This window comes from Chiloscyllium plagiosum, unplaced genomic scaffold (genome assembly GCF_037043375.1).
Source record: "Chiloscyllium plagiosum isolate Xiang-an unplaced genomic scaffold, Cpla_swu_hap1 HiC_scaffold_3, whole genome shotgun sequence".
Taxonomy (NCBI): Eukaryota; Metazoa; Chordata; class Chondrichthyes; order Orectolobiformes; family Hemiscylliidae; genus Chiloscyllium; species Chiloscyllium plagiosum.
In genome coordinates, this window is record NW_028270141.1 from 135,284,852 (window position 1) to 135,302,622 (window position 17,771).

The 17,771-nt window shown below is 41.7% G+C and overlaps 1 protein-coding gene across 10 annotated transcripts in view; it reads left to right on the forward strand.

The window, feature by feature from the left end:
* The window catches only part of rmdn2 (regulator of microtubule dynamics 2), a 415,905-nt gene that overhangs the window by 35,791 nt on the left and 362,343 nt on the right, over positions 1–17,771 (forward strand). The window lies entirely within an intron of this gene.

The following is a 17,771-nucleotide window of genomic DNA, read 5'->3' on the forward strand; positions in this document are numbered from 1 at the left end:
CAAGACCTTCTCCACACCTCCACTGCTCACTTTAAACAACCACCAAACCTTAAACAGATCATTTGTTCATAGCAAACTGCCCGGCTTTCAGGACAACTCCATACAAGCCTGTCACAGTAGGCGCTGCAAGACATGTCAGTGTGAACATGGATGCCATCATTACGTGTGAGGATACCTCCCACCATGTACATGGCAGGTACTCGTGCGACTCAGCCAACATTGTCTATCTCATACGCTGCAAGTAAGGATGCCCTGAGACATGGTACATTGGTGAAACTGAGCAGAGGCTATGGTGACGGATGAATAGACACCGCACAACAATCAACAGACAGAAGTATTCCCTCCCAGTTGGAGAACACTTCAGCGGTCCAGGACATTCGACCTCGGACCTTTGGGTGACAATCCTCCAAGACGCACTTCAGGATAGGCAGCAGCGAAAAGTGGTTGAGCAGAGGCTGATAGCCATGTTCGGTACCCATTGGGAGGGCCTCAACCGGGATCTTGGGTTCATTCACACCAGCTATACACACATGCAGACACGCCTATATACACACATGCACTCTCACACACTCACACACACACAGGCACTCTCTCACACACTCCTACACACACACATTCTCCCACACTCTTTTACACTTACACACACACACACTCCCACACACTCCCACACACTCCCACACACTCCCACACACTCCCACACACTCCCACACACTCCCACACACTCCCACACACTCCCACACACTCCCACACACTCCCACACACTCCCACACACTCCCACACACTCACACACACACACACACACACTCCCACACACACACACACACTCCCACACTCTCACATGCACCCTCTCATAGACTTAGACTCCTTTGCACTCTCACATGCACATATACACTTTCTCACACAGACACTTACAACACCTCACCCCCCTCCACATACATACATGCGCGCGCGTGCACGCACACACAGACGCATACATACACCTATACATTTGTGGGGTGAATTTGTATTTGCAGAGTTACATTGTACTTTGCTCAAAAACTGCATGAATCCATGTAAGACTGTTAACGCTTTTTTTTAGGTTAGAATCTGTCTAAACACTATGGCCCAGACAACAGCACACAGGGGGCCTTACACCTTCAACATATTATCTGGGCTGACACCAATTGTTAAAGTTAACCTGAGAATGTAACTTTTTAAAAAGGTTTTGTGATTTACATATGAAAGAAGTGAAACTAACATCGTCACTCTAACAGTTGAGAGAATTAAGGTATTTTTCAATGTATAATTTCAGTTACATCACTGTAAACTTTTGCGGTAAATTCTGTGTTTTACAATTGTGTACTCCACAACCACCTGATGAAGGGGAGCAGCACTCCGATTGCTAGTGCTTACAATTAAACCTGTTGGACTACAAGTTGGTAACACCTGCATCTCCAAGTCAGAATTTAAAGCAACTTTAGCATGCTGTAAAGTTTTATTCATCACACAGGAAGTTTGAACTAAAACTTTAAAAATTTGGAATATGCAACTATTAAAGATATATGGCAAAAGATCAGCTAGAAAAGTTGACTCCACTTGTCATATTTCCCTTGTGCTGAAACAGTAATTTAAAGCAAGGTAGTGAAAAACATTTTATTGAGTAAGTTTGCTACTCTGCTTTGTGCTGATAGCAAAACAACCGTAATTCACTACTACTGAATAGCTGCAGACTTGCTTAATGAGAAGCTACTGCTTGCAGCACTTCTTTAAGAACTGTGTGCTCACTGCTTGAAGGTTATCTTGTATTTCTTAACAACGTAGTTCTTCAATCTTTGGACTTCACTCTCCTTGCTTTCCAATTGCCTGCTATCTGACTTCACTTATGTAGCTCTACCTTGCATCTTTCCTATGCAGCACAGGAACAGTGGCACCTATTGCAATCTTCTTAGTTACATGCTCTTCCACTGGACATAGGTACAGGTCAAAGGAGGAGAGGCTACCACAGAGATACACACACCGGCACCGCTCTACACACACACACACACACACACACACACGTTAAAATGCCTGTGCTCCATTGCTATTTGAGAGCATAAGTGTCATGGCTACTGAGATTGTACAATAAGACCTGATGGTCAATTTGAGTTCAACTAGGGCCACTCAGCTCCTGACCTCATTACAGTCTTAGTCTAAAAGTAGACAAAAGAGCTGAATTCCAGTTATCAGGTGAGAGTGACTGCACTTGACATCAAGACTGCATTTCACTAAGTTTGGTCTTAAGGAACCTGAGAGAAACTGGAGTCAATAAGAGTTTGCTGGTTCAATTAATATCTGGCAGAAAGGAAGGTGGTTGTGGTTGATGGCGATCTCTCATCTCCACTCCAAAACATCTCTGCAGACATTCCTCCCCAGTCCAAATGCAGCAACACTTGGACAATGTCCAGGCTTGGGCTGAAAAGTGGTAAGTAACATTCACTCTACACAAGTCCCAGACTGTGGTCAGCTCCAACAAGAGACAATCTAATAATAGTCTCTGACATCCCATGGTGTTACCATCACTGTCAATATCCTGGAGGTTACCATTGAGCAGAAATTGAACTGGGCTTAGTATGTAACCGTGGTGACTCCAAGAGCTGGTTAGAGGCTAGAAATACTGCTGCAAGTAACTCACTTCCTGACTTCTCAAAGCCGACCCACAAGGTGAAAGTCAGAAGTGTGATGGAGTTTCCCCACTTGCCTGAATGACTGCAACTCCAACAACACTTAAGCTCACCATCATCCAGGACAAACCATCATGATTGTGGAAATGTTGCCCATCAGCAATCACTATGCAGCCCTCCCCCCTGTGCTCAATATCAAGATGCACTGTAGAAATTCATCAAGGTTCCTTTCAAACCCACAATCACTTTCTGTCTCCCAAGGACAAAGGCAGTAGATAGAGGGAACATCACCAGCTGTAAGCTTCCCTCCAAGCCACACTCTATCCTAACTTTTATATATTCCACCATTCCTTTAATGTCTTAGAGTGAAAATCCTGAAATTTCCTCCCTAATGACATTGTGGATTTTCCTACACAGCATGGACTACAATGGTTCAAGTGTTGAATTCTTTCTTCCTGAGATCCTTATGCATTTGATGCAACTTCTGTGAACAAATAAAATCTATTAATTGCACTACAATTCAAGCTTTGGTTAAATCCTAAACACTTCACAAGCATGGCAAAGACTGTTTTCAGGGAAGCTCTCTGAACAAAGGAAACGGTCCTTCTTTTATACAAAATCTTTACGTTGCAGTCAGTAATATCCACAAGACAACCCCCAACCATCCTCCCACAGTGACTTGCCACTCAAAAACGCAATGCAGTGACGTGACCATCTCCAGAAACAATATAATGTAGATCATCCCTTAATGGTCAAATCTATTGCAAATCTTTTTTTTTCTCTAACTATCTGGGAATAGTCAAGATTCCAACTGTAATGTTCTTATTGACCCTTGTATAGGGGACGATAATGCAAATGTAAATGCCCTAATCCTGGGGAATTGTTATGCAAATGATTTCCTGACTCAGTGATTCACCAAGACATTGTAGGTGGAACATACCTAGCTTCATGGGACGGCTATGAAAGCATTTCTGAATTGAAGGGACTGAATGACAGTTTAATTTGATAATAGTAGGGGAGAAGTAGCAAATGACTGTCTAAATGGAGTGGGAGTCATCTTCATTCTTGCATGACGGTTGTTCCCACACACTTCCAGGATGTTCAGTCAGTGCAGTTTAACCCTTTTAATATTACGTTAATGTCCTGGGAGATGGTGCAATTTAATCTTTTAACATTACACAGGGAAAGAAAGTGTTCACCAGTAAAGTTCTTAAATCCTTAGTGACTACTCCATCCTCTCCAAGTTGAGTGGAAATGAGCTAATTATCTAAAATCTCCTTCAGTAAAGTCCAACCTGAAAAGTAAATCCAGCCTGTCCATGCACACCACTCCATGGAGAAATATGAATTCTTAGTTAAGGGCAGTTAAACACTTGACAAAACTGATGAGACATCCATCCTTGCAAAGATGCTTCAGATGGAGGATACCAGCACATCTGAGCATGAAGTGCGGCAGCTATAGCTGCAGTAGCAGGGTAGATGAATGCAGCATTATTTGCTGTTTCTGCTCCCACTCAGCTGTCAAATGTAACAAAGCCATCTGGCTGTTTTGATGTTAGCTTGATCAGTGAACCTTCGTATCCCTTAAATGATCGAAAGAGAAGGTAAAGCTCATGTGGTTTAATATCCTAAGGAAGGCCACTGACGAAAAGCATATAGACCTCCTCTTCACTGTTGTTAGCTTCTTCACCTTTTGTTCTCATGACAGTGGAGCTGATTGAATCTGTTGGATCAGGTTGTGGAGGGGGGGGTTGTGGTCGAAAGCGTGCATTACTTGTGGAGAAACTCTAGAGACAATGTTAGCTGCTGAAAGTATCTTTGCATTTCCTTTCTCATTCCTTCCTTGCTAAGGTGGATATCAGTATGAAGACAGTCACATTTAACTACACTAAATTGTGTCTGCCTATTTCAACATTCTCAGTCGTCTCAAAGTCTGTACCTCTGTTCACTATTTATGACATTATCAAGTTTTATATAATCCACAAATTCCTAAATTGTACTGACCAAACAATTCAGTAATAAACAACAATCAGTGGTCCTAAAATCAAACCCTTGGGGGAACCCCATTCAGATGGTTTCCTGTGCTTTAGCCATTGAAGAGGCAGTTTCAGTTCAAATTTAAATCTCCAATATTCATGGGAATCAAATGCAGAATATATTTTAATATGTTCTCAAAATGAAACTTCCCAAATTAAACAGTCGGAATTATAGTGGTTACAGACCAGTAACTGTACGACTTTGGTAGAGATCAACATTCTTTGAATTTGCAATATGAAGGGGGCCAATGAAGTCTTAACAATAATTGACAGAACTTAAGCAATTCAGCCTTAACTTCTAAAATTTTGTAAAATCTTAACAAAACATCAAAATTAAAATGCACTCGTCTTTTTGTGAGCACTCTGCATTTAAATAAAATAGCAAAGATATCTTAATACAATACTCTCCTCTGGCTAAAGCATGACCACTGACACAATATTTTTTTAAACAGGCATTGTAGAATTTCAAACAAATCAGGGGCTCAAGGCCCTCAATCAATTTGTTTTAAGGTTATGTGTAGATAATTTTAAAAGGGACGTAATGTTGTATAATATTTGCCCTATTACATAGCCCACAAAACACGTTGAATTGATATCCTGATTCAAATAAGGCAAAACAGTTACTTTGCTGTTTTCTGAGCCAGTATTTTAACAACCCAAAATATTTAAATATCAAACACTTTGCGGCATAATTTATTGAAACTCCCTTTTTCGACCCAAGTATTAGTACAATCTTAATTTCAGCGTTTCTTGTTTCTTTTTGCATCCTCTCGAGAAAGTTACTCTTGTAAAAAGAGAAAACCCTCGCAGTTCACCACATGGCGCTGCAGTCCATGCCACTCCCCTCCTCCCAGAAGAAAGACTCACTGAGTTGAGTCCACAGCCCAGAAACTGAGATCCCACATCAAAAACCCAGACAAAGCTTCCCCGGCAGTCAATGCACTTCACTGTCTGGATCCAAGCGGACCAGCTCCACTTCCTCCCCCTTTTCCCAGTGACGCCATGGTGACCTAAAAGTACTTCTAAGGGGAGGTGTGGGGAATAAAGACAATAACTTTTAAGAAGTACCAAATTTTGTTTAGATGTTTTTCTTTGAAGTTCCTGAGTTCTAACTTTTTTTTTTCATGCTCTGGAGCCTGAAACATCAACACCAGAGGACTCCAACCTCCTTTTCCCAGGTGACTTTAACCTCCAAATTCCCGGTAACCTGTGATTCTGAAAGCAAACTCGTCGGCGTGCAAGTGCATAAGTTACCTCAGAGATTCCGTCACCACAGAGTCCTAGGGGCTGAGGAGTCGATTGAGTGATAGGTTAAGGAGATACATCAAGGTAAATATTACCTCGTGGGTCCATCCATCTCATGCAACTGACACTCAGACGATCACTTATTCAATCCACCTAGAAGCTCCGTGTATGTCGGAATCCCACCGCTGCCACCAAATATTTTTTTTTCTTGAGATTGTTACACACTTGATGCAACTGCAATATGCCAACTTCTGTGAACAACAACCAAATTCTATTAAGTAAATATAGTACAAACTGTGGAGGAACTCCTAACACTCTTTGCCATGCTTGCGAAAGCGTGTCGAGAGGTCTCTCTGAACAAAGGAAATAGTCCTTCCGTTATACAAAATCTTAACATCACAGTCAATAATGCCCAAAAGACAACCCCCAGCCATCCCCACTCCCTCCCCACAGTCACATGCCACTCGAGAAACAATGCAGTGACCTGACCATCTCCAGAAACAATATAATGTAAATCATCCCTTAATGGTCAAATCTGCTGCAAATCTTTTTTTGTAACTATAGGGGAGTAGTCAAAATTCCAACTGTAATGTTCTTATTGATTTCTGAATCGGGGATGAAAATGTAAATAGGCTCTGAATGGCAAGTGATGGCAATGTAAATTCACTTGCCATTCAGAGCCTATTTACATTTCCATCCCTGATTCAGAAATCAATAAGAACGTTACAATTGGAATTTTGACTACTCCCCTATAGTTACAAAACAAAATTTGCAACAGATTTGAGTTTAGGCATGTTTAGGCTTATTAACGTTCTGAGCAGTCATCTAATGCTTTTCTGCCTGTGAAGCCCTGACCTGTGGTGACCAGCTCACACAATGTGCTACCACAACATCCTCAGCATTATGGACAGCTCCATAGTGAGTGAGTCCATCTGTAGCTCCAAGCACTCCATGTGACCAGGAGCTGCAGCTGAGCACACTTCATGCAAATGTGGTCACGTTGGACGTTGAAGTGTCACAGGAGGAGCATTCCATGGGGTCAAGTGAGCAAAAGAGTGTGCAGCAAGTTTTGGCAAAAAAGCAAATTTCTGAAGAGTGGCAGAAGACAAATCCCTGAATATGAATACATGTCCCTGAATAAACACATGAATACATGTGTTTATTACATACATTGCAAGCGTGATTGATAATATTAAATTGTATTATTAGTGTTATTCGTAACATGCTTGAAAAACATAAAAAAACGTCAAGTCCACTGCTTCCACAATTGTACTTGCCGATCACACCTGATTGTGTTAATTAATCTTAAAATGTGTGTTAGTGTAAATCAGTCGATCATTCTTGCACTGTGGATCACGTATGTTTGACTAATGCTATACATGTTCATGTGCTGGAACTGGTCTAGATGGCAAATAAACATGTCCAGGCATTGTGCATTTGTAAAAAAAAATGTAGTTTTACCAACTAATATCAAAATAATAGAATATCTTTGGAATCTTGTATGCAAAGGCCCACCATACTTACCTGCAGTAGCATGGCATTTTATTCTTAGCATTTTCAAGATGTGATAAGATGCCTGATAAATAAAATTATTTTACTATTTACTCTATTATAATGTACCTATGATGCTATATCCTGATTATACTTGTCAGATTTGAATAAATCTGAAATGATTTACATCTAAATATTTTACATTTTATATGCACTTGACTCAAAAGTCAACTGAGATTGGAAGATTTGAGTTTTTGAACCTAGGTTTTCATATGTATTAGTGTTAGTGTTCCTTTTGAAATGAAAGCTGAATTAAAGAATGGAAATTTTTGAGTGAGCCACTCAATGGAAATGGCTATGTTCTATAAGTAAAAAGAGTCAAAGAATAAACAATAGGAAGGTGAATGCACATATCATCATAATAAAATAGATAAATTAAACATAAATAAATATGAATCATCTAATGGCCATGACAAAGAGATGTCTAAAAGATGGTAAAAAGCTGTGAACAGAATATTCCACATTTTATGACACTTAATAAGGACTGGAAGCTAGGTAAAAGCATTCACCTTCCTATTGTTTATTCTTTGACTCTTTTATCTTATAGAACATAGCCATTTCCATTGAGTGGCTCACCCAAAGATTTCCATTCTTTAATTCAGCTTTCATTTCCAAAGGAACACTAACACTAATACATATCAAAAACTCCAAATCTTCCAATCTCAGTTGACTTTTGAGTCAAGTGCATATAAAATGTCAAATATTTAGATGTAAATCATTTCAGATTTATTCAAATCTGACAAGTATAATCAGGATATAGCATCATAGGTACATTATAATAGAGTAAATAGTAAAATAATTTTATTTATCAGGCATGCTAATGGTACAGTAGAGAGAGAATAACCAAGAGTCATAGAGATGTACAGCACAGAAACAGAGCCTTCGGTCCAACCCGTCCATGCCTACCAGATATCCCAACCCAATCTAGTCCCACCTGCTAGCACCTGGCCCATATCCCTCCAAACCCTTCCTATTCATACTTTAGTTCTGGAAATCAGGATGCAGAATCAGCTTGGGTAGAAATCACCGTTCTTCAAAACTGAAAGTGGCAGAAAAATTGTGGCTTTTGTTTTCAGAGAGGAAGGAGAAGCGAGTGAAATATGGTGAGGGTGACCAGAGTAAAACACACAAAGGAGTGCTAATTAAAAAAAGGAAAATATGGCAGGTGCTGGAAATCAGAAACAAGCAAAAAGTGCTGAAGAAACTCAGCAGGTCTCGCAGCATCTGTGGAGAGAGAAACAGAGTTAACTTTCAAGTCCGTCCTGAAGACGTCATGTTGGATTGAAAACATTAACTCTGTTTCTCTCTCCACATATGCTACCAGACCTGCTCAATTGCTGTAGCATTTGTGTGTTTAAGGATTGCTAATGGTGGCTGAGTGGATCTTGTTTCTCTGTTTAATATCCATCACTTACACCTATTTTTCACCATTAACATTCCATTTGTTTTGGTATTTCCCAAGAAATAAGCGCTTATACAAGTATGTGCACCTACATAATACAGTTTTATCTGGACAACTTACCAAAAGACTGATGGTATCACAGAAGTTATAACATTTGAGAAGAATGGTAGAAAAATATAGAAATCAAGTCAGGACAGGCAATATCTGCAGACCATTCCATTGATGTGTGCAAAAAAAACCTACAAGAAACTATTTGATTTCCTAAGGAACGGCAAGAAGAAACCTGTTGTTATCAATGAGTAAGTCAAAAGCAGTATAGCATGTAGAAAGTGGTTTGACGAATGAATTGTTCAGGACAATAAAAAGAGATCTACACCATTGAAAGTTCACCTATATCCTGCAAAACATTTCACCACCCACCTCTGCACACTCTCTACTCTGTCTTATCACAGCACTGTTCCAGTGAACATTGTAGTTTTGAAGTATATCCAAAATTGAGTTCTACCAGGGCCACACAGCTTGTGGCCTCAGTGTGGACTACACTTGGAATCAAAGCAGCTTTATAAAGTACTAGCTTTATAAATTTATAAAATAAACTTTATTAAGTATGGAATCAAGGAATTCTGGCAAAATTACATCAATGGAAATTAGGAGGAAACCTCCATTGATTGGAGTAATTTTTTTATTGATTCATGGGATGGAGGCTTTGCTGGCTGGGCCCAGAGTTGCCCATCAGAAGGTGGTGGTGAGCTGCCTTCCTGTGTGATATTAAAGAGTTAATTTGCTCTGCTGTCCTGCAAGAAATTGAGTGCCCCAAGGGCAGGGTAGGAGGTCTCTGTTCTACAGGTAGAAGGCTAATAAGCCTAAACAAGTATTATAGGTGTCAGCTTCCCTTCTCAAACAGATATATTGTATTGGATACTGTTGAGGGGGAAAGGCCTATTGAGGAGAAAGTGGCAACAGCCGAGATTTTGGCACTGAAGTTGGCTCCTCTACACAGCAGACAAGGAAATAGACTGGGAGAGCTTTGGTTACGCAAGACTCAGTTGTTAGGGAAGCTGACTGGCAGTTCTGTGGCAGCAAACCAAACTGTTGTACTGGAGTCAGGGATGTCTCAGAGTGACTGCAGGGCATTCTGAAAGGGGAGTTCTAGTACATGTAAGTATTAACAACATAGGTAAAACATGAAACAAGGTCCTGCAGCAGAAATGAAGACCGTTAGGTAGTACATTAAAGAGGAAGACTACTAAGGTTGAAATGTTAATTGGATTATTTCCAGTGCCACGTGCTGCTGAGTATAGGGAACATAGATCAGATGAACACATGGCTAAAGGGATGGGGAGTGAGAGAACGTTTAGATTTTTTTAATCATTTGGACAACCTCTGGGGCTGGTGTGACCTGTACAAGCTGGACAGATTGCATCTGAATAGAATTGAGTCCAATATCCTTGCTGGTAGGTTTTCTTGTGTCATTGGGAGGTTTTAAACTAATTTGGTAGGAGATGGGACACAGAGTAAAAGTAGGAGCAAGGTCCAGTCAGATCAAGAAGGAATGCCAGGACAGTCCAGTAGGTGGAGAAGACATGAGTAGGACAAGGTGCATGGGAGGTCCAGAAGATAAATTGTATTTATTGTAGTGCAAGAGTTTGATTGGCAAGGTGGATAAACTAATAGCATTGATTAGACATGGGAATATGGTATTTTTGCAATCACTGAGACACTGACAGCTCAATACTCCAGGGAAGTTTCAGGTGTGATGATGGTAGAGGGATGTAAGAGAGGTGACTTGGATCCCATTTATCACCCCTGAGAAAAAGAACAGGAAACGACATCACCAACCCAAGGAAACCTAAACATATAAATAAAAAGCAGGCCATACACCAATGCTTCACTGGAGGCTCATGGATGATGTTACTTAGTATGGTTACAAAACATCTGAAAACGAACCTTCCAGCTCAGCGAGCAAACTTACATCCAGAACCTCAATCTACAAATCTTCTCAGAACTCACTGTTCCTTTTTTCAAGGATACTGTGTCCTTGTTTTTTTTTCAGAGGGGTGATAAAACCCTCCCGGCTCCGAGGTGACTAGTTTGGTACAGATATGAAAAAGCATGTTGAGAGGCCTTTTGTTTATACATGAACAGATGAGACTTCAGGCCAAAGTGGTCATGTTTTCAAAGTGACTTGTATAGTGAAAGGGGGATAGTCGGCTCTCTAGCTGAGCAGTTCAGTCCAGAACTAGTTAGGAGTTCAGTTGTGTGGAAACAGGCTGCGAATCTCTCTCTCTCTCTCTCTCTCTCTCTCTCTCTCTCTCTCTCTCTCTCTCTCTCTCTCTCTCTCCTTCTGCCCTTCTGCACTTCTAACTTCAACCTGTAAGGATTTGTTCCATTTTTACTTTTTTTTTAAAGGGGGTTTGCTTATTGGGACTCTTGTGTATATTCGGAACAGCATAATTAAGTCTAGTTTTGATAGACTGAGTTCTATAGGTGTTCTTTATTCTGTTCTTTTGTTTTTCATTGTGTAATTTTGTGAATAAAGTTTTGTCTGTTTTTAAAACCTGGTAGTCAACCTAGCTAACTTACTCCAGGTAATTTTCACTGTACGCTTACCGAAACAAATTGCAAAGTTATGGTCTGGCTTGCCTGCTTAAGAATGTTTCGAGTGGTCTGGGCTTGAGGATCTAGCAAGTACAGACTGGGAGCAGCTACTTGCAGAGAAGTTGGAAAGTGAGAACCTTTTAAAAATAGTGTAGTGAAAATTCAGGGTCAGCATGTTTCTCTAGAGTGAAGGACAAGGTCAGCATGTCTAGGAAACCTTAGTTGGGATGGTGATGTTCTAGAGCATGTTAAGATTAATAAAGAGGAGGTACTCTATGTTTTAGCAGATGTTTAAGGTGCATAAATCCTCGGGGCTTGTGAGACATACCCCAAGCTGCTATTAGATGCAATGGAGGAGATTGCTGGGGTCTTGGCAGAGATATTTAATACTTCACTTGGCACAGGTGAAGTACCAGATGACTGGAGGATAAATCATATTCTTTTGTTCAAGAAGGACAGTAGGGATCGGCCGTGTAATTTACAGACCAGTTAGTTTGACATCAGTGATAAGAAAGTTATTGGAAAAAAATTCTGAGGGACAGGATTAATCAACAGTTGGAGAGACTGGGATTGATCAGCAAGGTTCAGATTTGTTGGAGGGTGAGTCTGTCTATCCAATTGAGCTTTTGAAAAGGTGAAAAGATCTCTTGATGAGGGTAGTGCAGTTGATGTGTTTTACATGGACTTTAATAAGGGCTTTAATAAGATCCCACATGAAAGATTGGTTCAAAAAGTCAGAGTTTATGGAATCCAAGGCAAGTTGGCAAACTGGATTCAAAATTAGCTTGCGAATGGGAGTCAAACAGTGGTGATGGAGGGATTTTTTTGTGATTGGAAGGCTTGTGACCAGCAGTGTTCCACAGGGATCGGTGCTGGAGTCCTTGCTGTTTAGTTTGTACATTAATGACTTGGATGTGAATGTAGAAAGTATAATTAGTCAGGTTGCAGATGACACAAAAATTGGTGGTGTTGATGGTGAGGAGGATGGTCTCAGGTTATAGTCTGATATTGATCAGCTGGTAAATTGGGCAGCGCAATGGCCATTGGAATTTAATTTAATCTAATCTGACAAGTGCTATGTGACGCATTTTGGGAGACCTAATAAGGGAAGAATATACACAATGTATGCTAGGTCTCTAGGCAATACAGAGGCCCAAAGGGATTTTGGTGTACAAACGCAAACACCTCTGAAGGTGTCAGCACTAGAGTAGTGAAGAAAGCATAGGGAATGCTTGCCTTCATTAGCTGGGGCATAGAATATTGGAACAAAGAATTCTTGTCATAACTTGTATAAAACATTAGTCAGGCCACAGATGGGATACTGTGTGTTGTTCTGGTTGCCACACTATTGGAAGGATGTGATTGCATTGAAAAGGGAGCAGAGGAGATTCACCAGGATGTTGCCTGGGATGAAAAGTCTTAGTTATGTGGAAAGTCAAGATAGATGTGATTTTTTTTGATTTGAGTTATTATTATCATAGATACCTAAGTACCGTGAAAAATGTTTGTGCAGTACAAGCAGATTATAACATACAAGGACATGCAGAGCATAGGGTGATTAATAGAGCGAGGAATACAAAGTTACAGCTGTACAGAAGGTGTACAAAAGCAAGATCAGCATTAGATTTGAAATTTGAGAGATGCCTTACAACCTGATGATTTCTCCATACATCGCATGGATCGCATGGTGTCCTCTGATAAGTCAAGAGGTCGTGGGGTCTGCCTCCCAATGAACACCACCTCCTGGTTGCCTTGGTGAGGTTACTGCTCCCCGGGCCTAGAATACCTAACAATGAAATGCAATCTCTACTACCTGCCACGCCAGTTCGCCTCCACCATCCTGACAGTTGTTTTCATACCACCCCAGGTGGAAGTGAAGAATGCTCTGGAATGAAATTTACACTGCTACAAATGCACTTAGGGCAGAATTCCCTGAGGCCTTATTCATCATAGCAGGTGACCTCAACCAGGCTAACTTCGAAGAATGCTACCAAAATGCCATCAACATATTTCCTGTCCCACCAGGGGGCCGGACATCCTTGATCGTTGCTACACAACCATCAAAGATGCCTACAGCGCCATACCCTGTCCACACTTTGGAAAATTAGATCACAACGCTGTGTTCTTCCTCTCAGCTTACAAGCACAAGTTGAAATATGATGATCCAGTGCAGAAAGTAGTATAGTGCTGGTCAGAGGCAGACATTTCTGCAGCATTGCTTGGAATCAGTGGACCAGTCCATATTCAAGAATTCTGTGACCAACCTAGACGAGTATGCCACCACTGTCATGGACTTCAATAGCAAATGCGCAGAGGACTGCAAGCCAAAGAGGTCAATCCTTATGTTAACCAACTAGAAACCATGGATGAACAAGGAAATCCATCATCTACTGATGACCAGGTATACAGTGTTCAAGTCAGACAGAATGGACCTGTGCAGGAAATCCAGATATGAACTCTGCAAGGGCATTAGAGATGCCAAGAGGCAATGGGGGATCAGCATGGACCTGCTTCTTTGGTCCAGCAGCTCCACAACTGTCTGACGACTTTTAGTGAATAGCCAGACCAACCAGAGAAAAGCTGAGCTGGGAGAACTGGCCGCTCCCCTTTCATTGTACAAGTTTTTTTTAACTTGAAAGCCTTTTTCTGAGGCAGTATCTGTTAGCTATAATCAAAATGGCCCTAAAACACATCCAAGCCAAGACTTTTCGGAACCTGCATTCTTATGAATTCCTGAAAAAAAGAACAAGGGCAACATGACCTTGTTAAAGGGACAGCATTATCACACCACTCATGACTGTCGCCAGATTTCATCCAAACTCCATCCATAAGTCAGCTGACGACACCTTGGTTGTAGACTGGATATCAAACAGTGATGAGTCAGAATACAGGAAGGAGAGGGTTTGGTGTCATGGTGCAAGGATAAATGTCAGCAAAACTGAAGAGCTGACTATCAAATTCAGGAAGCAAGGAGGATGACTTGCCCCGATCTACATCAATGGAGCTGAGGTGGAGAGGGTCAAGAGCATCACGTGACCAATAAATCTGCTGTGGTTCTGTTCGCCGAGCTGGAAGTTTTTGTTGCACACATTTCGTCCCCTTGTTGAGGAATGGGAGTTGGTTGTCCTTTTCTTCATCTCTCGTGAATCGGATTCCTGTGAGTGTGGAGTTGATAATCCGGTGTGTTTTCTCTATTTCCGTGTTTTTAATGATTACAAAGGTGTCATCAACGTATCTGACCCAGAGTTTGGGTTGAAAAGGACAACCAACTCCCATTCCTAGACGTGATGGTACAGAGAACACCAAACGGAGAATTCACCACATAGGTACACAGGAAAGCCACACACACAGACCAAGTTCTGAACTACGAAAGCAACCACCCCAATACACACAAACGAAGTTGCATCAAGACACTATTCAAAAGGGCCACAACACACTGCAGCACACCAGAACTGCAAAAAGAGGAAAAGGAACACCTATACAAGGTATTTGCCAAAAACAGATATCCTTGCAATTTCATCAACAAATGCCTAAGGGAAAGACAACGGAACGAGGACATGCCGCAACCCAAAGGACTAGCCACACTACCATACATCAAGAACATCTCTGAACTGACAGCCAGACTACTGCGACCACTAGGACTTATAACAGCACACAAACCAACAGCCACACTCAGACAACAACTCACCAGAACGAAGGACCAATACCCAGCATGAGCAAAACTAATGTAGTGTACAAAATCCCATGCAAGGACTGCACAAAACACTATATAGGACAAACAGGTAGACAGCTAATGATCCGCATCCATGAACACCAACTAGCCACGAAACGACATGACCAGCTATCCCTAGTAGCCACACACGCAGACGACAAGCAACATGAATTCGACTGGGACAACACTACCATTATAGGGCAAGTCAAACAAAGAACAGCCAGGGAATTCATAGAAGCATGGCACTCATCCACAAACTCCATCAACAAACACATCGACCTGGACCCAATATACCGGCCACTACAGCGGACAGCTGAAACTGACAACCGGAAGCGGCAGGGACAGGCCACTATAAATGCCGGAGGAAACACCACAGAAGCGCTTCACAGGAGGCTCCCAAGCACTGAGGATGTCACCTAGACAGGGGACGAAACGTTTGCAACAAAAACTTCCAGCTCGGCGAACAGAACCACAGCAACGAGCACCCGAGCTACAAATCTTCTCACAAACTTTGAACCAATAAATCTGTCTTGGACCACCCACATTGTTGCAACAGTCAAGAAGGTAAAACAACACCTCTTCTTCCTCAGAAGGCTAAGGAAATTCATCATGTCCATAAGGACCCTCACCAAATTTTATAGATGCATCATGGCTTGGTATGGCAACTGCTCTGCCCAGGACTGTAGGAAACTATAGAAAGTTGTGAACACAGCACAGAGCATCACACAAGCCAACCTCCCCATCATCTACACTTTTTGTTGCTTCAGAAAGGCAATCAACATTACCAAAGACCCCTTCCACTCCAGTTATAATCTGTTGCAACCTCTTCTGTTAGGCAGAAGATAAAAAAGCTTAAACACGTGCACCAACAGGTACAAGAATAGCTTCTTCCCTGCTACTATTAGACTGCTGAAGCAGGAAACCTACCACGATGACCCAACCCTGAGGAGGTCTAGCCAGCCCAGGCCCGGACTCCAAACCCCCTGGCGACCCAACCTGACCCGACTCACTTACGTTACAGAGCAGCAGATTTGCACCACCCAACACCGGGGACCGACCAGAAGCAGGAAACCTACCAGGAAATGTGGAAAATGTGCTGGTCTGTGATTGAAACAACATGGTTTCAAGTCTTCTCAGCATTCTCCTGGCAAACGTCCAAGCCTTTGAAAATAAAATGGATAAACTTAGAATTAGATTGACCTTCCAGACAGAACCAAGGGACTCCTGTATGCTCTGTTTTACAATGACAACCACCTGATGAAGGAGTGGCACTCTGAAAGCTAGTGCTTCCAATTAAACCTGTTGAACTATAACCTGGTGTTGTGTGATTTTTAACTCTGTTTTATGAAGACATGGCTCACTCCTGCTACACCTGACTGTGCCTATCAACAAGAAGGATTGCTGGGTTTGTTTTCCTTGGAGGAGAAAGTGAGGTCTGCAGATGCTGGAGATCAGAGCTGAAAATGTGTTGCTGGAACAGCGCAGCAGGTCAGGCAGCATCCAGGAAACAGGAGAATCGATGTTTCGGGCATAAGCCCTTCCTCAGGAATGAGGAAAGTGTGTCCAGCAGGCTAAGATAAAAGGTAGGGAGGAGGGACTTGGGGGAGGAGGGACTTGGGGCCACCTATCGCATTTCCAACACCCCTCCCCCAAGTCCCTCCTCCCTACCTTTTATCTTAGCCTGCTGGACACACTTTCCTCATTCCTGAGGAAGGGCTTATGCCCGAAACGTCGATTCTCCTGTTCCCTGGATGCTGCCTGACCTGCGCTGTTCCAGCAACATATTTTCAGCTTTGTTTTCCTTGGAGCAGAGGAGGCTGAGGGAGGTTTCTGATTGATGTATATAAAATTATGGGAGGCACAGACAGAGTGGATTGTGAGAATCTTTTCTTCATGGCAGACATGTCTAAGACCAGAAGGCATAACATTACAGTGAGGAATTAGGGGTTTAAAGGAGATCTGAGGGGGAAAAAACTCCCCCAGAGGTGGAAATACGGAGTGTGCTGCCAGATGAGTAATTAAAATGTCAGGCATTGTAGAGCTCCTAAATGGAATTAGTATTGTTTGGTGTTCGTTGGTCAGCATAGACGTGATGCTGTATTCTATGCAAGTATAATTTTCGCTTATCTATGGTCTTAACGGGAAAATAAAAGAAAACTTATTTCCGAAGTAGAAAGTGAGTACAATGCATGCCACCTTTGCTGTTTTTAAAAATCGCTCTTTAGGAAATAATAACATCAGAACTTCTGGTATAAACAAAAGCAAAGAGCAGTCCTCTGGTGTATTCTCAACCAATCTCATGCAATATAAATTGTTATTCCTAGAGAAATATGAAGCACTTTGAAGAACTCCCAACTGGTTAAACATACTACTAGATCTTTGATGCACACCTGACCATGCATACTAGATATGTGTTCAGTATCTCATCTGAAAGATGAGACCAAGATATAACACTCTTCCAACACTATTGGTGTATTCATGTTTTATCTGCATTTGTATTGGAGCTTATCCTGATTTTCACAAATGTGCTGTACCTTGTTCCAACCGAGATCCTAATTCTTAAGAGTGAAGCTTGAATTGTTATAAAAT